General features: G+C 42.6%; 2 long non-coding RNA genes across 3 annotated transcripts in view; both read left to right on the forward strand.

The window, feature by feature from the left end:
- LOC138428278 (uncharacterized) overlaps window positions 1-7,829 on the forward strand; it is a 40,821-nt gene extending 32,992 nt beyond the window's left edge. Inside the window, exon 3 of the long non-coding RNA XR_011252366.1 lies at window positions 7,628-7,829. This is a non-coding gene — a long non-coding RNA (uncharacterized lncRNA). The remainder of the gene's footprint in view (window positions 1-7,627) is intronic.
- A 9,107-nt stretch (window positions 7,830-16,936) lies between these two features.
- LOC138428279 (uncharacterized) lies at window positions 16,937-21,317 on the forward strand. Of its 2 annotated transcripts, none has more exons than XR_011252367.1 (4): window positions 16,937-17,243; window positions 17,334-17,481; window positions 18,644-18,864; window positions 19,674-21,317. It is a non-coding gene; the product is annotated as an uncharacterized lncRNA (long non-coding RNA). The 2 variants fall into 2 exon arrangements; XR_011252368.1 differs by having other exon boundaries at window positions 16,944-17,243; window positions 18,647-18,864.
- Window positions 21,318-23,754: the final 2,437 nt, after the last annotated feature.

Below are 23,754 nucleotides of genomic sequence, written 5' to 3' on the forward strand. Positions count from 1 at the left end.
GGACTTTAGAAACATGGACAATCTATCACAACAGCCCATTTTTAACTCAAAAAGGCCTAGCAGTCTGGGGACCTTATGGCCAGGGATTGCTGTACCTTCAGGGATCTGACGTGGCAGAAACGGGGCAGAGGTTGGGTTGATCAGCATGGCGAGACAGCAAACTCCCAGTGTGCTGGCATGTACTTAAGAGACTAGGGTCACCACTTTAAGCTTTAAATTAGATTAAACACAGGATGTACTGGTCAGACAGATCAATGCAGATGATTAGCTGTGAAGAGTAATAAGCTTACCAGGTGGTGCTAGAAGTAAAGAATCCGCCTGCCAGTGCAGGAGACACTAGAGGTATGGGTTCAATCCCTGGGTCGGGAAGATCCCTTGGAGGAGGAAATGGCAACCCACTCCAGTATTCTTGCTTAGGCTATCCCATGGACAGAGAAGCCTGATGGGCTATAGTCCATGAGATCACAAAGAGTCGGACACGACTGAGCAACTGAGCATGCACCAAGAGTAACATCATGACTCTTTTCAGTTCAACGTTTATCTTTTTAAAAAAATACATGTATATTCTTTAACATATATGTATATATGAATTTGTGTACGCATGCATGTACACACACACATAGAGTCTCTGAATTAGTTTCAGTGAAATCTGCATCAGTGCAGAGGTACTCTCAGAGTGCCTTCAATAAAAAAGTCACTGTGTATTATGCGATAACATTGAACAGACTCCAGACAGCCTCTTATCTTAGATATACAACGACGTAGCATAACTCAAGCCTAAAGGAGAAGTTAAAGCATTAGGTAACGGTAGCAACAGTAGCATGTTAGTGAAGTAATAACTCTCTTGGAGGATAACCCAGGATGGGTTTTATTGAATTCAGTTTATTTAGCTGGGATAAACCCAGATAGGCATCTCATTTACAAGAAGGTACTAGCAAGAGGGCAGGTTATTACAAGCACATTTAGAAGATAAGCAATAGGAAAATCGAATAAAATCAGAGATCAGGAAGGGAGCAGAAGTGGTTCCTGGTTCAGCCTCTTGCCTTGGACAGGTCTATATTTACCCCAGCTGAGAACAATAGTAATTGCCTTCTCAGACATCCATGGGGATGAATGGTGTGTGAGCTCTCTTAGGAACGTGTGAGTTATCCTTGTTGACAAGCTTACTTTGTGGGTAATTGAAGTTTCTTTTTCTAGCAACTTAAGTGCGTTTTCTTTGTTTCTCTGTTCTCTGAAGAGTTAGAATAATTATTCAATGTTTCTTCATAATAATTTTTTTAAATGTGACAATAGTTGCCATCCCTTAGCTTTTCCAGCTTCCCATACAAATTAACTGTAAAATTGAGCTGTTTTTCTACTCATTTAATTAGTGTTTTTTCTGTTTTCAAAGGTTGTTGTCTTCCTTCCTTTTTCCTTTCCTTCCTTTCTTCTTTCCTCTCTTTTTGCGGGAGGAAGAAAAAAAGAATGTCAACGCCTTCCTTCCTTTCCTTTTCAAATTTAAATATAACAGATATTTACTTGGTTATTTCGATAAGCGAGCCTTTGTTCTAAACACTGATGCCAACATGGGTAGCTGCATGGACTCTACTCCTTGGAGTAACTCCTGAATCTTAAGGTCTTAACACAGCTTTGTCCAAGAGATCAGACAAAAATTGTGCCTAGCGGAAACACTTGGTTGGCCATTCTAGTTGGTGCTTTTGGTTCCAGAGGTATACTTTATGACACAGAAGAGCATGTTCCAGCTGAGTTGTCATTTCAGTGGCGTGTGTCATTGCAGGCACAGAGGACTGAGTTTTATATATTGATAAATATTGATCAATTAAAGGTGTGTCCCTCCACTCACCATTGCCTTCTGCTCTTGTGTGTGGTTTCCCATGTGAACGTATGTGTAGATGTGTGTGTTTGTGTGTGTGTGTGTGTGTGTGTGTGTGTATGTTAAGAGTGGTAGTGATACAGAGGGAAAATACATACATAAATGAAATATTGTGATGTATTAACTGAAAAATTTTGTTTCTGATATTTCCTTTTTAATCTAGACTTCTCTTCCATCCCTCAAGGACTTGGGTTCTCTCTATAGCTGCTTTCTCTTGAATAAACCTTTATTTGGAAGTTGGTTTTCTAAACAGCAAAGTCTGTCTATATACCATCTAACTTCTTTGAATGCTTCATCTTTTCTCCTGTCCCATTCAAGCTCTTTCTTCTAAAGATTCTGTTTCTGAATCAGAAAATATTCATTAGGTGTCTACACTGAAAGCTACTGTGCAGGACACTGAGGATGGCAGAAAATAAATACAAAAGGGATACTTTCTTTTAAGACCTCACAGTCAGGAGGATGAAAACTACATGCACAAATAACCCTGGGTGGAGTGGGTGAAGTATTTTAGTTAAGAAGAAAAGTGTTATTATTAGTTACATTAGGTGTAGACCTCTTCAAGGAAGTTTAGGTGGTAGTCATATATGTTCATTTTTTAAAATCTTCTTTCTTTTCTTAAAATCTTATGAAATCAAATTAGTGACTACTTCTACCAAATTATCCATTTACTTAAAAAACAAACAACTGTTATCATTTACATATCATAAAATTCACCCATCTAAAGTATACAATGGAGAAGGCAATGGCACCCCACTCCAGTACTCTTGCCTGGAAAATCCCATGGACGGAGGAGCCTGGTAGGCTGCAGTCCATGGGGTCGCTAAGAGTCAGACATGACTGAGTGACTTCATTTTCACTTTTCACTTTTCATGCACTGGAGAAGGAAATGGCAACCCACTCCAGTGCCTGGAGAATCCCAGGGACGGGGGAGCCTGTTGGGCTGCCATCTATGAGGTTGCACAGAGTCGGACACGACTGAAGCGACTTAGCAGCAGCAGCAGCAGCAGCAGAACCATACAATATGTTTCTTTCTTTCTTTTTCATTGGCTTCTCTCCCTTGGCATTTGTTGTTGTTGTTCAGCTGCTAAGTCATGTCTGACTCTTTGTGATGCCGTAGACTGCAGCATACCAGGCTTCCCTTCCTTCACTATCTCCTGGAGCTTAGTATGTATTAGTATTTTATTCCTGTTTAGATTGCTGAATAACATCCAACTCTGTGGCTATCCCAGATTTTATTCAGCTATTTGCCAGTCTATTCATTTTTTAATCTTTTCATTTTCTTTCTCCCTCCTCCCAATACAGAGTGCTATAGAAGATTACGGCATCAACCATTTTAGAACCCCACCTGTTATTTTTCTAGGAGAATCTGGCTGAAGTCTTTAAAAACTGTTAGCACTTCAGGTTGTCTCTGTGTAGGTGGGACCAGGTGTGGGCATCCCAGAAAGTTCTCACCCTCTTTTCATTTTGGATTTGAAGGTAAAAAAAAAAAAAAAGAGTCTGATTCTATTAGTTCATTTACATTTTAGATAGAGGAATACACTCTGATGTCTGGGGACAGGGCATCAGTTCAAGTCACCAGAACACATCATCACCTACATGAATGCCTTTGCTGAGCTGGTTACCTTTCAGTGACCGCTGTGCCCATTATCAGCCGTATTCAAGTTTTGTGGTATGTGGTATGCACTCAAAATTTTGAGGTGTTAGAGACATTTCCTTCTTTCAGTGTAAGGCAGGGTGACCCAGCGTCTCTGAAAGGTAAATACGAAGCCTCTCTCTCGTTTGAAAGAGTTATTGAGCCGTGTTTACAGTGGGTCCCCTTTGTCTGCAGCGCACATACTTCACATTTTCTTGAAAGGAATGGGCTACCTGCCAATGACATTTCAGTTCTCAAAGCGCATGGTTTCTTCAGGAAGAGAATTCCTCATCTGCTCTGCCCTTTCCCTTTGAGTTTTACGTTTCATCCTTGCTCTGTGCAATGCACCGATCAACACACATTCAGGCAACTCCTCATTTCTACTTCCTTTGATGACCTTGAAGCTCTTCATCTGGCCAGTCGATCCCGCCTGGAGGAATGTGGTGGGACGGGCCTCTGCCGTGGAGCTGCAAGCCCGGCTGGCTCTGAACTGTGTTATAATTCCTCCCTCCTCTTCGTGGCATCCCGTCCTTTCCCATCTGAAAACAAAACAAAAAACAAAACGAGACAAAGCAAAACCCCAAGGATATGAACAGCTTGAAGTAAACTAAACTGGTCAGTGTTATTACCGGAGAACTTCACACCGAATGCAAGCGATAATCTGCTTATACACATTGCATTCTCTTACACAATCCCTTCTCTTTCATCACTCTTCTCTGCTGGGCAAATGGAGGAGTTCAGCCTTCTCATTCCCACCCTGTTTCGTACTCATGAAAAGAAGTCCACAGAGCTTCCTTTTGTTTTCCTCTTGTCTGTGGGCTTCCACCTGGGTCCCAGCATAAGGCTGCCAGCTGGAGGGCACTTTTGCGGGTGACCACGGAGAGGGAGCTCTCGTGTTTATATGGAGAACGTGGGCTTTCTCACCACAGTGCATGAATCCCAGGAGAGTGATTCTGTAAAAAAGCAAATCAGGTTTCCTCTGAAGCATCCAAACAGTACTGGAGGTCCTATCAAAGTTGAGGGAGATGTAATGGCAAATTGACCAGCATCCCTTTACTGAGAATGTAATTAGATGAAGAACCAGCCACTAGAACCCTACAGTCAATATACAGAGTTAAGGCTCCTCAGAGGCAACCAGGAAATACAGAACAAGCAGTGTATCTTCTGTGGGCATCACTTTCCTTATTTTCAGGGAAAATTACGTCTTCCATATTTTTCCTCCACCTTCTACTTCAGAAAGTATCCAAAATCCCAAAGTCAGAGCTTTATTAAGAATGAGCCTATGTTATTAAAAGTGATTTGGAAAAAAAATATTTATAAATGCAATATGAATGAACAACTTTCCTGGATATTTTGAATTTGCAAAAGGACTCTGATGCTTTGCTATGGAACCCCTTCGTATATAAATTTGAAGATGCAGAGGATCTCCAAATGGGATGCCTGACTCATGCTGGAAATAAAGAATCAGAGCATTTTACAGTATCCTAATGGACATTTTAATATTTCTCATCTGTTCTTAATTTGAGATAGACATAATCTCTTCTAGGCTAGAAGATAGTTTTAGTATTATTTTTAGTTGTTAGTAAAATCTCCTCAATGCTTTGGCTCCCAACTAGAACTAAGAAATATGGAGCAAAAGCTAGACAGTCAGCTAAATAATGAAGTCAGGTCAATTCAGTTCAGCCTTTTTCATGTCTCAGCTGCGGCGAGGCACTGAGTTGAGCATCATGGAGGACAGAAGGATGGGGAAGGAACATGTTCACCTCAGGGAGCTGGGAGGCTAGTTAGGAACCTAAGATGGCACAGCACTTCAGCCCAACATGTGAAGAAGGCACACGTAAAAATGTGTGGGTTCAGTTTATGGTAACCTGGGAAACATAAATGCCAGAAAGCCAAAGGAGGAGTTTAAAAAATATGCACTTAGAAATGAAAATTCCTCTAAGACCAGTGACCAGTCTTCTTTTTATATTAGTCACAAAGCAGCAACCTTTCGTCTTCTCTCCTCCACCGCAGTGGGCGCTTGGGTTACATTTTTAGGATGAGCAGCAGCTTCTGAGAGCCAGACAGAAAGAGTGGGACTGACTTCACTTCTCTCCCAAGCATGACTGCAAGACGAGTTTGGACTGTTAAAAAAAAATTTTAGACACATTTTTGTGGTTTGTGTTTGAATTAATCTACACGATTGCTTCTAGAGTTAACTGTTTTGATGCAAATGCTGTGGATCTTAAGAAATAAAAGGACTATAAGCTAATTGATCCAATTCCTTGCTTTCAAATAGATAATGTGGTTTTTTATTCCTTAGTTGAGGAGCATTATCCAGAGGTTAAATGTATTATCTAAAGTTGCAAGCACAGGAAGGCTAGGTTCCTGTCCTTAGCCTCTCAAGAGAGCTTTTCCACCTTACCACCTCTTGTAGATGAGAAAAGAAAACCACAAAACTACTGTGAGTTGGTAGAAAACTCTCATTTTTGTGCCTATCAATTTATACCTTTATTTCTAAAATAGTACTGTTTTAGAAACCTTTGTTGCTCTCTGATATTTAAGATTTATATCACATCAATTTCCAAAAAAATTTAAAAATTTGTTACAACTGTATGCACGTGCTAAGTCTCTTCAGTTGTGCCCAAATCTTTGTGACCCCATGAATTGTAGCCTGCCAGGCTCCTCTATCCATGGGATTCTCCAGGCAAGAATACTGGAGTGGGTTGCCATGCCCTCCTCCAGGGGATCTTCCCCACCCAGGGATCTCTTATGTCTCCTGTGTTGGCCGGCAGGTTCTTTATCACTAATGCCACCTGGCACTAGTGTTGTATACACATTACAGAATAAAACACCTTTTCATTTTTTCCTAAATCACAGAAATGGCAGGCATCTAGGTGGTAAACACTAAGTATTCCAGAAGATGAAATTTAGTTCTCAGTTTGCTGGTGAATGAGATAAATTATAAACATGTGGGTCTATGTTATTCCCCTTATCTTACCTGTTAGGTTTATGTGAGGTTCCCAAATTTTGTATAACATAAGAAAGGAGAAGTGCTTTTTAGTAGATCTTGGGGAGTATTCTTCAAGTTTTGACTTACATAAAGCATTAGAATAAAAAAAGGTAGGAGAATAATTAGTTTTCAATACTTTAGTGGGTGTGTGTTTTTTTTTTAAGATTTTTTTTTGATGTGGATAACTTTTTTTTTTTTCCCAAAAAAGAGTCTTTATTGAATTTTTTTTTACTGTGTTGTTTCTGCTTTCTGTCTTAAATTTTTGGCCCCAGGCATATGGGATCTTAGCTTCCCGTGCGTGCTCAGTCGCTTCAGTCATGTCTGACTCTTCACCACCCTATGGAGTATAGCCTGCCAGGCTGCTCTGTTCATGGGTTCTCCAGGCAAGAATACTGGAGTGGGTTGCCATGCCCTCCTCCAGGGGATCTTCCTGGCTCAGGGATTAAAGCCTAGTCTCATGTCTCCTGCATTGGCAGGAGGGTTCTTTACCACTAGTGCCACCTGGGAAGCCCTTAGTTCCCTGACCAGGGATCAAACCCACACTACCTGCATTGGAAGGCAAAGTTTTAACCCCTGGGCTGCCAGGGAAGTCTTATGCATGTATTTTAGAAGGATGAAGGTAGATTTTCCTGAACCTGTAGCACAAGCGGGAAAGTTTCTCTTTTGCTGGAGGGGTGGTCTCCAAAGTATGTCTCTAATCGTTTTTAGACTACCTTTTCGGCAGCTTTTCAGCCACAAAATTGTGAGCAATGGATCTAATCCTATGTGAATCAAACAAAATATAGAATGTTTATAAGATGCTTTGAACACTATCAAATGCTGTAGAAATGTAAGGTATTATAATTACACCAATTCTTGGCTCCTTTCTCTATTTATTTAAGGGTTACACAGACCTTGTTTAATACCTCAACATCCTTTCAGTTGAGTCAAGCACAGACATACTTTAGCCACTTGAGGTTAAATACTAAACCCTGTGCAGAGCAGGATCTCCAGCCTCCCTCTGCCTCTCACCTTTCAGGTTCTGCTCTGGATATGGGCCCAGCAGTGATGTGTGAGAATTTACTCCTTTGTGTTTGTTTTGCTTTTTTATTTGGCAACTGTGGTCACTGATTGGCTTCCTTTTTTATAGGATGAATCTTTTCTATTCCTTTATGATTGGGTGACAAAAATTAGAGAAAAATGCCAAAATGAACAACCCAGAAAGCTCATCAAGTTTCCTGGATCGTTATGAAAACAACAACAACAACAACAACAAAAACCCTACCAATAACTTGGAGTTCGGAACATAATTGGTTGGTTCCCAAAAGTACAATAAAAGGAAACCAGAAGTATTTTGGTCCCTGGTTGTTTTTGAATCAACTAAGTTTTTTTTTTTTTTCTTCAGACTTTGAAAGTCACAGAATCAAATCATGTGGAGCCACAGGAGGGAGATTCCACCTTTCCATCAGTCTTCCTGCCCACTCTTTCTCCCCATTTCTGTTAGAAGTGAGGTTGTGCTGGATTTAAGTAGAACATTGCTCAGAATTTCCAGCGGTTTCCAATTAAAGCAGGTCACAATGAAAGGTGTCCTGGAAGTTACTAGAAGAGAAGCAATAGTGACAAGCAAAGATCTTGAAACCTTCAGTGTACAGCCTTGGGAATTCTCCTGGTACACAGGCTTGGGAACTCTGCTTGTCTCAGGTGGGAACCCAAGGAAGAACAGCCCATACTCATATCTCCAAGTAAGCCAGGGTGCTTTAAATCTGAAATAATGACTATGAGGCGAGAACCATGGAGGCATGGGATTAGATTTATGTAGAAAGTGGATAATTAAACTTGAGTTTTAGACACACACAGGAAGGTGAAAGACGAGGAAAGAATGACATTTGTTATTTTCTAGTGATCCAATCTAAAGAGCCTCAGTGTTTTCATTATAACATGACCACTAGAGAATATAGGAGAAAAAAGAAATTGGTATATTTAATGGTATATGCAGTTACATAAATAATGCAAATTTTCTTCCTTGATTTTTTCTTTTTATTTATTTTTAAAAAATTATTTTTATTTCATACTTCTATCAAAAGATATAATTTTAATTTTATTCTGCAGATTAGTCAGTAATATATCTTTTATTATTGCATAATGTAAACAATTTCATATTGCTTATATTTCCTTTTTTTAGAATTTAGTGAATAGCAAAGAAATATTTTTCTAATTAATAAACTTGTTGCACAATTCCAGAAACCTCCCCTCAATGTGTCATACATCCAACTGGTACACCTAAGCACAAGTAAAAAACTAATATCTGAAGTAAGAATTAAGATATATCAACTGCCAACTATGTGCAAGGCATTGTATTGGGTGCTATATATTAGATATCCCATTTAATCCTCAAAACAACCCTCAAAGCTGACTATTTCCCACATGCATACAAGAAAGTGGGTTCAGGGAGATCTTACCCAAGTCTTATAGTTAGTAAGTGTCAAAGCTGCTGCTGGAGCTGAGCTCACTCTAATTTCAAAGTCCTAATTCTTTGCCCTTATCATCATGCCAGGATTGTACTGGAAGTCCTGAAAGCTAGAGCAAGGGACCTCTCCCTAGCTTATGCAGCTTAGCTTTCTCAAGAGCATCTGCAGAAAGAAACCGATTCTAACAAATGTAGATAGATCTGGGTTGTGGAATTAGGTAATCTTTTGCCCTCTGTTGTTGTTTAGTTGCCAAGTCACGTCCCACTCTCTGCAAACCCATGGACTGCAGCACGCCAGGCTTCCCTGTCCTTCACTATCTCCTGGAACTTGCTCGAGGAACAAGCTCATGTCCATGAAGTCAGTGATGCCATCCAACCATCTCATCCTCTGTTGCCTCCTTCTCCTCCTGCCTTCAATCTTTCCCAGCATCAGGGTCTTTTCCAGTGAGTCAGCTCTTTGCATCAGGTAGCCAAAGTATTGGGGCTTCAGCTTCAGTACCAGTCCTTCCAATGAATATTCAGGGTTGATTTCCTTTACCCTCCAGACAACTGTGCCTTGGATTTTTCTGTGGGATAGGACATTCCCAATAATAGAAGTTGAAATAGGTCCTTAAAAGGGGTCTTGATGTTTGCAAGTTTGTCTGGGGAACAAAATAGGGAGGGCAGGGCAAGGCAGTTGAGGTAAGATTGCAAGGGAGTATCTTTGAATGCATCTAAGGGAGGATTCGGCAGAAGGGAAGGGGTGGCAGGCACGGTGAATCTGATTCAGCAAAAGCAAATTAAGCTGCAGTTGGAAAGAAGGTGCAGTTCTAACCATGACCATAACCAGCTTGGTTTTTCTAGAAACTGTCCTGACTCCACTGCTCTGGAGGGTTCTGTACATTCTGGAGTTGGAAGGGCTATCAACGTGAGATATCTATTTTGGATACTCGGATTTAATAACGAAGGATCCTCGGTTGGTTGAATCACTTCAGAACTGACACTTTAAGGAAAACAGCCATGTTCCAACAAGAAGGCCAACTAAGCTCTCCTATAACATAAAGTTTATAGATAGTCAAGGCACTTTGCCTCAGTTTGGGAAGTCTCTGAAGAGTCATCCCAGCTTCAGACATCCCTGAAGGATCAGATGATGCTCAAGGAATACTATTTGAGCCAGCCTTCCAGTGCCTCTCAGCCCAGGCTGCCCTGCCATGCTGCCCTCTAGCAGAGGAAGCCTGGGGGTGGAGATGCTGCTCTTTTCATTTTACAACCATGTACTGAGTAGCCCTGGGTTGGGAAGATCCTCTGCAAAAGGTAATGGCAACCCATTCCAGTATTCTTGCCTGGAGAATCCTGTGGACAGAACAGCCTGGTGGGCTACAGTCCTTGGAGTCACAAAGAGTCAGACACGACTGAGTGACTAACACTTTCAATTTCACTGAGTAGCCAAGTGGCCTGATGATTGAGATGCATACCCAAGAGTTGGTTCTAGATCAGGGGAGGCCTGGATCCTTGTGTCCAGCTGTAGGGGTGGAAGTCAAGATTCGGTCTACATCGAGTCACAAGAATGTCATCCCCAGCTGCTGCTGCTGCTAAGTCGCTTCTGTCGTGTCCGACTCTGTGCAACCCCATAGATGGCAGCCCACCAGGCTCTCCCATCCCTGGAATTCTCCAGGCAAGAATACTGGAGTGGGTTGCCATTTCCTTCTCCAATGCATGAAAGTGAAAAGTCAAAGTGAAGTTGCTGTCGTGTCCGACTCTTCGTGACCCCATGGACTGCAGCCTACCAGGCTCCTCCATCCATGGGATTTTCCAGGCAAGAGTACTGGAGTGGGGTGCCATTGCCTTCTCCGAAACATCCCCAGGGACTTCAACAAATAGGGCCGAATAGAGAAAAGGATCTTGTAAAGGGGATGGATTCCTTCTATGCAGATGGGGGCCATGAGCCCATAGAGTTGGTCATTGATGTTATGTCTGTATCAGCCAGGGAGCCCTGGAGTTACTCTCGTAGATGGGCAATGGGAATCTAGTATAGCATGGCTGGTGTATAGCAAGTAAATGTGAGCCTCTTGTAGAATCACATAACTTTAGCCAGGTAGGTTGGGCAAAAGTCCCTAATAGCTGTGCCTACCCAGATCCCTCCACACCTGGCTTGACTATTTCCCAGTTAAGGTTCATGGAGAGGTGCTCAAGTCTGCTGCCCGTTGTGTAGAGTGGTAGACAGCTGTCACTTCAATGGACTGTGAAGTCAGGCTCGATGACTGTCCATGGAGCAGCTTGTCCTGACCCTGCTTTCTCTCCCAGGTTGACGAGATGGCCAGAGGCAAAGCCTTGGAGGTGAGTAGTGCAGCCATGGAGCCATGAAGCAGCCCTGGGGAGTGTGAAGCTAGCTGTGAAGCTAGTGAGAAGAGACACTAGTGCCTGCGCTGATGGGGCGTGCGGTTCCTGAGGAGAGCGTGGCAGGGTGAATCCACCTAGACACTAGCCCTGCCAGGTGTCCCTGAGCCCAGCTTCCCAGGTCTCTTCAGTTCCTCCCCAGATATGTTGACCTTCATGCTCTGCCTGCCTAGACTGAAGTCCCAGCAGGTGGTGGGAAGGCCCAGGTCAGGTGACCAAGCCTTTATCCCCTCAGGTCTTCAACTCCAGCAAAATGGCCTGGTGAAGCCTAGGGGCTCCTGATCAGAATCATGTTTGTTTCTTTCTAATCATTTTATTTATTTATTTGTTGGCTATGCTGGGTCTTCATTGCTGCCTGGGCTTTTTTCTCTAGTTGGGAGAGTGGAGGCTACTCTCTAGGTGCAGCACGTGGATCTCTCATTGTGGCAGCTTCTCTTGTTGTGGAGCATGGGATCTAGGTCATATGGGCTTCAGAAGTTGTGACTCCCAGGCTCTAGAGCACAGGCTCAATTATTGTGGCACACGGGCATGGCTGTTCCACGGCATGTGGCAACTTCTTCCCCATTCTCCTGCATTGGCAGGCAGATTCTTTACCAGTGAGCCAGCAAGGAAGCCCTGGAATCATGTTTTTAAATGGATAGAATATTATACTCAGGGTTACAAAGGAAGCCAATTGCCTGGAAATATAGTCTGAAATATTTGTAGGGATTTCAAAAAATAATTAGGGTCAAGTGGAGGTAAGGATTTTGAAAGAGGGCTAGGTTTTTTTTCTCTGCAGGTAGGAGCCTGCACAATCAAAATGCCTAAAAGTTAAATTTGTGATATTAAAATGTATATGCTTCATTAATAATATAATAAATAACAAGACTTTATAGCAGGCTTAATAATTACCATAGTTCCAAATAATGATGTGCATAAAGGGCATTTGAGATGTTTGATACCATGTGATTTGAAAAATTTGTGATTTCTATTGGTGACAAAGTCACAGACACTGTAATACTAATATAGTATGTTGCCTACATTCATAATTGGGAGAAATACTAAACTTCAATGAAAGGGAATGAAAACAAATACGTAGTTTTTAATAGACCACCTAAATTCTGTCTATGGACTTCAGTTAAGACCTCATACCTTATATGTTTGGAAAATGGAAAATGCCTTTAGAAAGTCAAGTGCCCGGTTTTGGGAACACCAATACTGCTGAGCTACAGTGTCCCCAAGTTTATATAATAATGACCAGGCACTGTCTAGCCCCATCGCAGGGCCAGTCTGTGGACATGTGAAATTAGTTATCTCCAAAGTTGTGGAGGGTTGAGCACATGCCCACAGGGAAAGGTGCCAGGGCCAGGCACAAATTCTGTGCCATTTATGGGGGGCAAAGGAAAGCTGTAGTAGTTCTTTAAAATGGAGCCGTACTACAAACTAGATAGCTGAACAAGACTAATTTTGGGCAATTGCTATGAAGACTAGCAATGAGAAAAGAAAGCAATGACCCCAGTTTAAGCACAGAGTAGAGGGCTGGGAAGTACATGGTGTTGGGACTAGAGTCCCAATTCCACCCTTGACAGCTGGTGACCTTGAATAAGTGAAAAAAAGTCCTCCACTTTTTGCTACTGATCCCCGTTGTTAAAATGGGGCTAATATATTTGGCCACCTGATATGAAGAACTGACTTTACTGGAAAAGACCCTGATGCTGGGAGACTGAAGACAGGAGTTCAGTTCAGTCTCTCAGTCGTCTCCAACTCTTTGTGACCCCATGAACAGCAGCACGCCAGGACTCCCTGTCCATCACCATCTCCTGAAGTTCACTCAGACTCACGTCCATTGAGTCAGTGATGCCATCTAGCCATCTCATCCTCGGTCATCCCCTTCTCCTCCTGCCCCCAATCCCTCCCAGCATCAGAGTCTTTTCCAATAAGTCAACTCTTTGGTGGCCAAAGTATTGGAGCGTCAGCTTCAGCATTATTCCTTCCAAAGAAATCCCAGGGTTGATCTCCTTCAGAATGGACTGGTTGGATCTCCTTGCAGTCCAAGGGACTCTCAAGAGTCTTCTCCAACACCACAGTTCAAAAGCATCAATTCTTTGGCGCTCAGCCTTCCTCACAGTCCAACTCTCACATCCATACATGACCACAGGAAAAACCATAGCCTTGACTAGACGGACCTTAGTCGGTAAAGTAACGTCTCTGCTTTTGAATATACTATCTAGGTTGGTCATAACTTTTCTTCCAAGGAGTAAGCGTCTTTTAATTTCATGGCTGCAGTCACCATCTGCAGTGATTTTGGAGCCCCCAAAAATAAAGTCTGACACTGTTTCCAATGTTTCCCCATCTATTTCCCATGAAGTGATGGGACCAGATGCCATGATCTTCGTTTTCTGAATGTTGAGCTTTAAGCCAACTTTTTCACTCTCCTCTTTCACTTTCATCAAGAGGCTTTTTAGCTCCTCTTCACTTTCTGCCATAAGGGTGGTGTCATCTGCATATCTGAGGTGATTGATATTTCTCCCGTCAATCTTGATTCCAGCTTGTGCTTCTTCCAGTCCAGCATTTCTCATGATGTACTCTGTATGTAAGTTAAATAAGCAGGGTGACAATATACAGCCTTGACGTACTCCTTTTCCTATTTGGAACCAGTCTGTTGTTCCATGTGCAGTTCTAACTGTTGCTTCCTGACCTGCATACAGATTTCCCAAGAGGCAGGTTAGGTGGTCTGGTATTCCCATCTCTTTCAGAACTTTCCACGGTTTATTGTGATCCACACAGTCAAAGGCTTTGGCATAGTCAATAAAGCAGAAATAGATGTTTTTCTGGAACTATCTTGCTTTTTCCATGATCCAGCGGATGTTGGCAATTTGATCTCTGGTTTCTCTGCCTTTTCTAAAACCAACTTGAACATCAGGGAGTTCACGGTTCACGTATTGCTGAAGCCTGGTTTGGAGAATTTTGAGCATTACTTTACTAGCGTGTGAGATGAGTGCAATGGTGTGGTAGTTGGAGCATTCTTTGGCATTGCCTTTCTTTGGAATTGGAATGAAAACTGACCTTTTCCAGTCCTGTGGCCATTGCTGAGTTTTCCAAATTTGCTGTCATATTGAGTGCAGCACTTTTACAGCATCATCTTTCAGGATTTGAAACAGCTCAACTGGAATTCTATCACCTCCACTAGCTTTGTTTGTAGCGATGCTTTCTAAGGCCCACTTGACTTCGCATTCTAAGATGTCTGGCTCTAGATTAGTGATCACATCATCATAATTATCTGGGTCATGAAGATCTTTTTTGTACAGTTCTGTGTATTCTTGCCACCTCTTCTTAATATCTTCTGCTTCTGTTAGGTCCGGACCATTTCTGCCCTTTATCGAGCCCATCTTTGCATGAAATGTTCCCTTGGTATCTCTAATTTTCTTGAAGAGATCTCTAGTCTTTTCCATTCTGTTGTTTTCCTCTATTTCTTTGCATTGATCACTGAAGAAGGCTTTCTTATCTCTTCTTGTTATTCTTTGGAACTCTGCATTCAGATGCTTATATCTTTCCTTTTCTCCTTTGCTTTTTGCCTCTCTTCTTTTCACAGCTATTTGTAAGGCCTCCCCAGACAGCCATTTTGCTTTTTTGCATTTCTTTTCCATGGGGATGGTCTTGATCCCTGTCTCCTGTACAATGTCACAAACCTCATTCCATAGTTCATCAGGCACTCTATCTATCAGATCTAGGTTTGAAGGTCAGAAATGGTGGTGGTAAGGAGATATCCCTTGTCCAAGGTAAGGAGCAGCGGCTGTGCTTTGCTGGAGCAGCCATGAAGAGATACCCCACGCCCAAGGTAAGACAAACCCAAGTAAGATGGTAGGTGTTGCAAGAGGGCATCAGAGGGCAGACACACTACTCACAGAAAACTAGTCAATCCAATCACACTAGGACCACAGCCTTGTCTAACTCAATGAAACCAAGCCATGCTTGCAGGGCAACCCAAGAGGAGTGAGTCATGGTGGAGAGGTCTGATAGAATGTAGTCCACTGGAGAAGGGAATGGCAAGCTATTTCAGTATTCTTGCCTTGAGAACCCCATGAACAGTATGAAGGCGGGAGGAGAAGGGGACAATAGAGGATGAGATAGTTGGATGGCATCACTAACTCACTGGACATGAGTTTGAGCAAGCTCTGGGAGTTGGTGATGGACAGGGAAGCCTGGCGTGCTGCAGTCTATGGGTTGCAAAGAGTCAGACATGACTGGGTGACTGAACCGAACTGAACTGAATACCTCACAAGGTTTCTGTGATGAACTCATACAGGAAAGAGTTTCTCTGGTAGCTCAGAAGGTAAAGAATCTACCTGCAATGCAGGAGACCTGGGTCTCCTGGTCTCCCCTGGAGAAAGAAATGGCAGCCCACTCCAGTATTCTTGCCTGGAGAATTCCATGGACAGAGGAGCCTGACAGGCTACATTCCATGGGGGGTCTCAAAGAGTCACACAGGGCTGAATAACTAACACTTTCACTTTTCACTTTCACACAAGCATATATGGGAAGGCCTGCTGGGGAAACCATAAAGGCTGAACATATTTTTTGTTATTTTCCTGTTACAAACTGCCTCCTGTTAACTCTACTCTAAATCACTGGGCAGCAGTCTCAATGCAGTGCTCTCACTGCCATTTGCAAGTGGAGACAAGTCCCCTGTGGTGGTTGTCACTTTGCCCTCTCTGGGGACCTTGTGGTGGCTGGCAGCTCTGCTAAACTGACTGCACCACCCCAGGGCTGGTGAAGGTGACTCTGGTTCTCCTGAGAGTCCTGTGCCCCTGTTTTTCTGAGGAAACTCCCTCTGACCTCTTATTCCTCTGGCTTCCCTTGCCTCCTCTGGCGCTGGCTTCTGTCCAAGGCCCTGGACAGAAGGAGGTGGAGGTGAGGGGAGGTCACCCTGGCCGCGTGGGTCAGGGAGAGAATGGACTGGCGGGCGGGAGAGGGGAGAGACTCTAACCCTATGGCTGCCTCTCCCAGGTCTGTGGGGTGTGCTTTGCATGGACAGAACAGCAGCCGGAGCCCACAGAATAAAGTATATTGAAGTCATTCGGCTTTGAAGACTTCCTGTATACTTTTAAGCCGCCCATGACATCATTTCTCTGGGCGGCTCAGAACAATAGGCGGGGGAGAGCTGAGATGAACCAAATCCACAAAGCTGCCCAGAACAGAGAGAGAGAGAGAGAGAAAGGTCGAAACAGAAACTGCCATGGTTGACGTGGACATTCCCGACCTAACTGGGAAAGAACTGGCCCCCGAGTGTTCAAAGATGGCCCCTCGGCCTAGCGCCCCCGCACGCCCACGCGGAGTCCTGACCCCTCTCTGCGGAACAACAACAGCGGACGCACAGGGAAAGTCATGTGACTCCCAAACGGTTCATCCATCCAAGTTCAATAAATTAGCAGCCAAAAATTTTAATCAGATATTTAATCTTTCCTCCCTGTAAGGGAGATTGAGTGTTTACTGTGGCTCTCTGCCAGGTTAATCTCAGAGAAGAAAGATTGCGTGCCGCGAGTCCTTGGTGCTGGGAGGGCCAGGAGGAGTCACTTTTGCCTGTGGAGCCTCCCCCCAGCCCCCACCAGCTAGTCACAAGGTTAGCTTGTCTACCTTGCCTCCTGTAACTCTCTGCCCTTGTGGCAGGGCTGAAGAGAGACCAGACAAGGCATTTACACATCTTACCAACACATTCCGATGGGACAAGCCACATAAAGAACTGCAGAAATCAATACAGGAACAGTCTTGTGTGACGCCTGTTCTTTACCCCTCTCTTCTCCTTTCCTCCCTGACCTTTTCTGCTCTTCTTCTCTGCACCCTCCTACCTCCTGAAACCCCAAATTGACCCCAAGGAGGAGACGGTCTTGGCAGAATCCTGCCAGGGAGCTCCTAACTTGGGTAGCAGGAGTTACCAAGTTTGAGAGTAAGTAACTGATATTTGCATTGCTAACTATGGTTGAAAAGTATTAATTCATTCAACCAATAGTGATTGAGTGGCGGGTGCTCTTCCTAGGTTCCTGAGACAAATCGAAGAACAAAAGATGCAAAAATCTCTGCATGTAGCTTAAACTCTAATAGTGAGAGACAGATACTTAACAATGAATATAACAAATCACATAGTTAGAAGATGACAAATGCTACGAAGAAAAGAAATGCACCAGGTAAGGTGGGCTGGGCATGTGTGTGTGTGAATATTATTTTGGAAAATGATTCATTGCAATATTCCCATGGTGGAACCCTGAAAATGCTATTAATACTTCAGGGGGATATTAATAAACGCCATGGAGATGGGGTAAGGAGTTGGCTCCGTGGTGTAGGTGTGTAAACTGAGTCAGGGAGAGAGGTGAGAAGCAGAGACATTTTGGAGGCTATTTTAGTAGCTACAAAAAAACTTATGAAATCTGAAATCAGCTGTGAATAAAAATGGAATTGAAATACTAACACATATATATGGAATTTAGGAAGATGGCAATGATGACCCTGTATGCAAGACAGGGAAAGAGACACAGATGTGTATAATGGACTTTTGGACTCAGAGGGAGAGGGAGAGGGTGGGATGATTTGGGAGAATGACATTCTAACATGTATACTATCATGTGAATTGAATCGCCAGTCTATGTCTGACGCAGGATGCAGCATGCTTGGGGCTGGTGCATGGGGATGACCCAGAAAGATGTTCTGGGGAGGGAGGTGGGAGGGGGGTTCATGTTTGGGAATGCATGTAAGAATTAAAGATTTTAAAATTTAAAAAATAAAAAACTAAAAATTAAAAAAAAAAAAAAAAAGAAAAGCCATGCAACAGAGACACTGAAGGGGAGGAGAGGAAACAGCCTGGTCGTGGCTGGACGGGACAGAGCAGCAGAAAGAAGAATCAAGCTGTTAAGTGTCTAGACTTTTCTATGTGTCCTGGTGACTATGAGAATGAATGGACTTTTCCTTCAGATGTGAAAGTCAAGAGAGGCATGTTTGGGGAATTTGTCAAGTTTTCAGATACAGACATATATTTATAGTCGTGATGGATAAAACTACCAGAGTGATAAAAAAAAGTAGCAAGTGATGGATACTAAGAAGTGTCTGAGAAGTAGGAGGGAATATAGAATACTGCTGTATCTCAGGAGTAGGGCAAACTGCTTTTAAACCAGAGCTTCTTAAACTTTGCTCCCGCTAGAATCATCTGGGGAGATGTAGACATTCCAGTCTCCAGGCTACACCGCATGCTAATTACCTCAGATTCCCTGGGGGTGGGACCCAAGAATCAGTAGTTTTAAAAGCTCTCCAGTTGATGGCGATTTGTGGTCAATGCTGAGAACCAGTATTTTAAAGCAGGAAGAATGGATAATAGCTGCAGAGAGATGAAGATGGATGAGGGTGAAAAAGAATGGTTAAATCTGGAGCTGAGGAGAGCATTAACGGTCCTTTCCGGAGTGGATTGCTACTTAACATGTGACCCCCAGACCATAACAGCAGCATCACCTCAGAGCTTTCTAGAAATGCCTGACATCACAACTACTTCGTCTAAATCTACACTTTAACAAGATTCCCAGGTATTTGAAAATACTGATGTTTGAGGGCCTACCCTAGTCCAACTAAATCAGACTCTTAAGGGTGGGGTCCAGGTTTGAGTATTTAAAAATTACTTCCCAGCGATTTTAACATTTTTACTGTATTGAGAACCACTGATCTGGAGCAGGGCTTCTCAGACTGTAATGTACATGTGAGTCATATGGGTCTTATTAAAATGCAGATTCTGGGTTAGTAGGTCCAGGGTGAAGACTGGATCTTGCATTGGTGACACCTCCCAGGTGAGATGCTGCTGGTTCACAGACCACTCACCTCTGGAGCAGTAGTTCTTGTGTGTCTCTGGATAAGGACATCAATATCATCTGAGAAGTTGTTGGAAATAACATTCTTATCCGTAATCCAAACATAATCAGAAATTTAGAGTTGAGACTCAGAAGTCTGTTTTAACAAGCCATCTCAGTGTTGAAGAGTGAATGGGTAATCAGACAATGGCATAGGAAGGTCTGTAACCACCCCTTCACCTCCCCTCCCTGAAATTGGTGGCACCTGGAATAAGGAAGCTAGAACCCTTCTATCTGTAAGGTGAAATTTCTCCAGGGTAGGGCTTCCCTGGTGGCTCAGATGGTAAAGTGTCTGCCTGTAATGCGGGAGACGTGGGTTTGATCCCTGGGTCGGGAAGAGCCTCTGGAGAAGGAAATGGCAACCCACTCCAGTACTCTTGCCTGGAAAATTCCATGGACAGAGGAGCCTGGTAGGCTACAGTCCATGGGGTTGCAAAGATTCGGACACAACTGAGCGACTTCACTTTCTTTTTTTTCTTTCTCTTCTCCAGTGTGGATGGAAGGAAGCACATCAAAATTCCCCTGAAGAGTTGTCAAATACCCATCATGATGAGAACCTGCTGCTTATCGCCTCCCTGACCCCTACTCTCCTGTACCCTTCCCCTGAAGGTGTGTTCAAGGCCAGGGGAGTTGTGTGCAGGTGAAAAGCCAGCTGCAACGGAGTCCCCAGAGGAGGAGGAATATAAGATGCTGGAAAGAACAGACAGCTAATGGCTCAGAGCCCAGAGCGAGGGGATGAAAACAAATTCACAATTTAAGGAAGAGGGATTCATTTTGAAAAGGAAGATGAAAACTGCATCTTCCGGGAAGATTGGAAGCAAGTGGGTAAAAATAAGGATAGTTTTGGAAGCAGAGAGAAGAGTATGCTAAAAAGCAAAGTGAAAGTAACTGTCATTGTTGACCAATTCCTTGTCAGCCATTATGCTTATTGTTTTACACACAGGAAGCCTAACCATCACAAAAACCCTATAGGGTAGATTTCCTGTCTGTTGTTGCTGTGAAGACCTGGCCAAAATGGGGTTAGTAACTTTCCTGTGGTCACACGGATAGTAAATGAGGGAGCTGAGACTGACTCCTGCTCTTTCTGGTACCAAGGCCCATAGTCTTTCCACTCAATGATATTGGGGTAGACATTGGGAAAGTTAAGGGAGTTTTTACTGGATGGTTTTTTATTGTTGGTGCAATAGGTGTTGAAATGAAAACCCATGACTTGAAAGGTCAGGGCGCAGGCGAATCAGAGTAAGGAATTTGGATTTCCCCTTTTATGAATTACAGTCAGACCTTTATCATTAACTGTGAAACTTCCTATCTTACACTTTTTCCTTTTCCTTGTTTGTAAAAGAAAGGAGTTGGATTTTCCAGACCTTAGAGTTCTGAGTATTTACAAAACCCCAAGGTGTGAAGATGCTGTGCGTGTGGAGTGTGAGATGAGTTTTAGAGCCAACGAGCAGCACTGGGAGCCCCTGAAGGCAGAGAGCACGTTGCGTCCTCAGAGTTGGGTGACTTGCAGCTGTGAATCAGTGAAAGGGTCCACGTGAAGAAGTTAGCTGGAGAAGAGATGATTGCTGGGGAAAAGCCCAAAAGGACTTTGAGGACATGAGGCCAGCTCAAAGCTGGGGTGTTGGAATGGTGGGCAAATCAGGAGTATAAAGGTGACCCGGTTTGCTAGTTAGAGCTATGCTGAAATGCCTGCTCGGAGAGTTTGGGTTACCGGTGAGAACAAATGAGACACAGAGGGACTGATGGAAGGAGAAAGAACAAAAGTGTGAATGGGCTGGAAATCAAAGGAGGTCAAACTGCAGAGGGAGAGATGATATGCAAAGAAATAGTGGATGCTCTTGGAAAACCACTTTCTGATTCTAACCTGGGAGGTTTTACCAAGTGGTCTGTACAAATTCTTCTAGCTCTACCTAATATTTGATGAGGGCAGTGAACCTTTGGTGAATAAATGACTTCCTTACCACCTGAAGAAAATGTCGCAAGGAGATCTAAGCTTTAGTTTGGAAATGCCTCTATTTTTTGAAGATTCTAAACAGGTCACTAAAGCATATCACTTTGTGAGAAAACATCTTATGTTATTTCCTTTTATTTTTTGAGAAAGTGATAAGTAATAAAGACTGAGTGATGACAAATTAGCAAGCCACTTCTCCATTGTAGGCAACAGATCCACGACTTTTGAATGAAAATGTTACAACCTTTGCATCATTGCCTTGTATGAAACATACAATCTTTCAATCCTTCTAAACATTCTTTCCCAGATCTTTGATTGCCACAGCCTAATTTTGTTTGTTCACATGACACTTAATTAAGATGATAAATACCGTATCAGGTCGGTAGACATTCTTTTACCTTGACACTAGAACAACAGTGGTGACAAAGAACAGGTCGAGCCACGATGGATCTCTCTCTACCATGGAATTACCCAAGGCAGAGTAATAGAATCATCAGACACTGCACTCATTATTGTGAAACTTTGTTCATCGTGATTGCTTCTGAAAACTCCATTATGGAAAAACATTTCCTCTGAGTCTCCTTGGTTTGCAAAGAGAAAGGTATCAAATATACCATTTTTATTTTTAGTGCCTCTGTCAACAAAGGCAAAACAAAAGTGAGGAATTAAATGACATCTGGAAAATTTGACCTGTGGTGTCAATGAAATGGAAACATGCTCTCTTTAGATCCTTCTGGCTTTTTGAACATTAGGGTTTGTTTATTTGTTTGTTTCCTTCCTCCCTTTGCCTCTCTACCTCCCTCTGTCAGTTCTTTAATTAGTTACCTTAAGTTTTCATTAATTTCTTCATCAAGTGTTTGTTGAGATCTACTCTTCCAGCTGCTGTGCAAGGCACAGGAGTTTTAGCAGGTTTGGTGAGAGAAATGCTGAGCTTTCATGTGGATTTAACAGTCTAATGGAGAAGACAGATATTAAATAATTATAATGATGAGGGTTATTGTTAAGACAAATACAGGGTATGATGAGAGTGTCAGGCAGGTATAAAATAAACTCTAAGTTTTATGGGAGATCTCTCTGGAAAAGGGACATATAAATTAGTTATGAAGGGATAATGAATATGTGAAAGTGTCAGTCCTTCAGTCGTGTCTGACTCTTTGCGACCCCATGGACTGTAGCTTGCCAGCCTCCTTTGTCCATGGGTTTCTCCAGGCAAGAATACTGGAGTGGGTAGCCATTCCCTTCTCTAGGGAATCTTCCCGATCCAGGTATCAAATCTGGGTCTCCTGTACTGCAGGCAAATTCTTTACCATTTGAGACACCAGGGAAGCACCAAATGAACATGTGAGTGCAAGGCAAATATCCTAAATTGAGAGAAGAATATTTGCAATGCCCCAGATGTGTGAGAGAGAGATCACAGCATGTTTGAAGAACACTGGAAGTATCTTAATAATGCTGGAACATAAAGTGGAAATTGAGGAATAGTGAAAAATGGTGCTGGAGGAGTGGGAGGGATAAGACTGTGTAGAGCCATCAGCCCTCATTGCATTTGGGGGCTAATATGATCAGATTTGTGTTGAGAGAATCACTCTGGTGACAGTGTAAAGAATGAGAGGCAAATGTCAAAAGTGGAGGAAAAAGACTTATGTTTCAGCCATAAGGAATGAATAGAGTCTAGACTTACCGTTTCCCTGTAAACAGTGAGAAAAATGGACAAAATATAGGAAACAACTATTTTCAGATGTTTCACAACAGGCAGCACAGGATTGCAATCACTGAGAAAAGGAAAACAGATGATGTAAGGCCTGTCATCATTAAAGTATTCTGTCTGGAGGTAATTTCCAGTCTTAGGTGTAGGAAGCATGAACTCAAATAGAGATCAGCAATCTTTCAAAATTCCAGCAAGCTGAAGCATTTAGAATTTTGAGGGCAGAATATGCAATAGGAGGGAATTATTCAGAAGAGTCCCAGAAATATGCATAGAAGTTCCCTTGAACTTTGGCTGAACATCAGTACACACATGTATAGGGTAAAATCCATGAGGTCAAGAAAGGGTAAATCTCAAGGAAAGCATTATTACTGGAGAACTGTGGTACAAGTAATTTCTACAGCTCAAACAGTGTTATGAATTATTCTAATTCCCTTCAACCAAGAGGAGAGAACTTATTAAATTCCTGAAGCATTTAACAGAGACTCCAGAATAGTGGTACCTTGGAAATGAGGCTAAATTCACTCCAGATAAAGTGCTTTACTTACATCTACCATAAAAGAATTTCAAAATAAGCCTCAAAAAACTAAACCACTTTATAAATAACTCTCTACCAGAAAAAGTCAAACAATCCTAAAAACAATGCAAAATCCAGCACTCAGTACATATTCAAAATGTCCAGCAACCATACAGCAATTGCTAGACTTATAAAGAAGTGAAAAATGTGACCCATAGCCAGGAAAAAGAAGTAAATAGAGACAGACATAGAAATAACAAATAAAATAGATTTAGCAAAGATATTAAAATAAGTATTATAAATATGCTCTAGAGTATAAAGGAAAATATAAGATATAATGTTATTAAATGTTATAAATTATGAAAAGGAATATACCAATGCACATACTTCTGTCTTTAG

The sequence above is a fragment of the Ovis canadensis genome, chromosome 23 (genome assembly GCF_042477335.2).
Source record: "Ovis canadensis isolate MfBH-ARS-UI-01 breed Bighorn chromosome 23, ARS-UI_OviCan_v2, whole genome shotgun sequence".
Taxonomy (NCBI): Eukaryota; Metazoa; Chordata; class Mammalia; order Artiodactyla; family Bovidae; genus Ovis; species Ovis canadensis.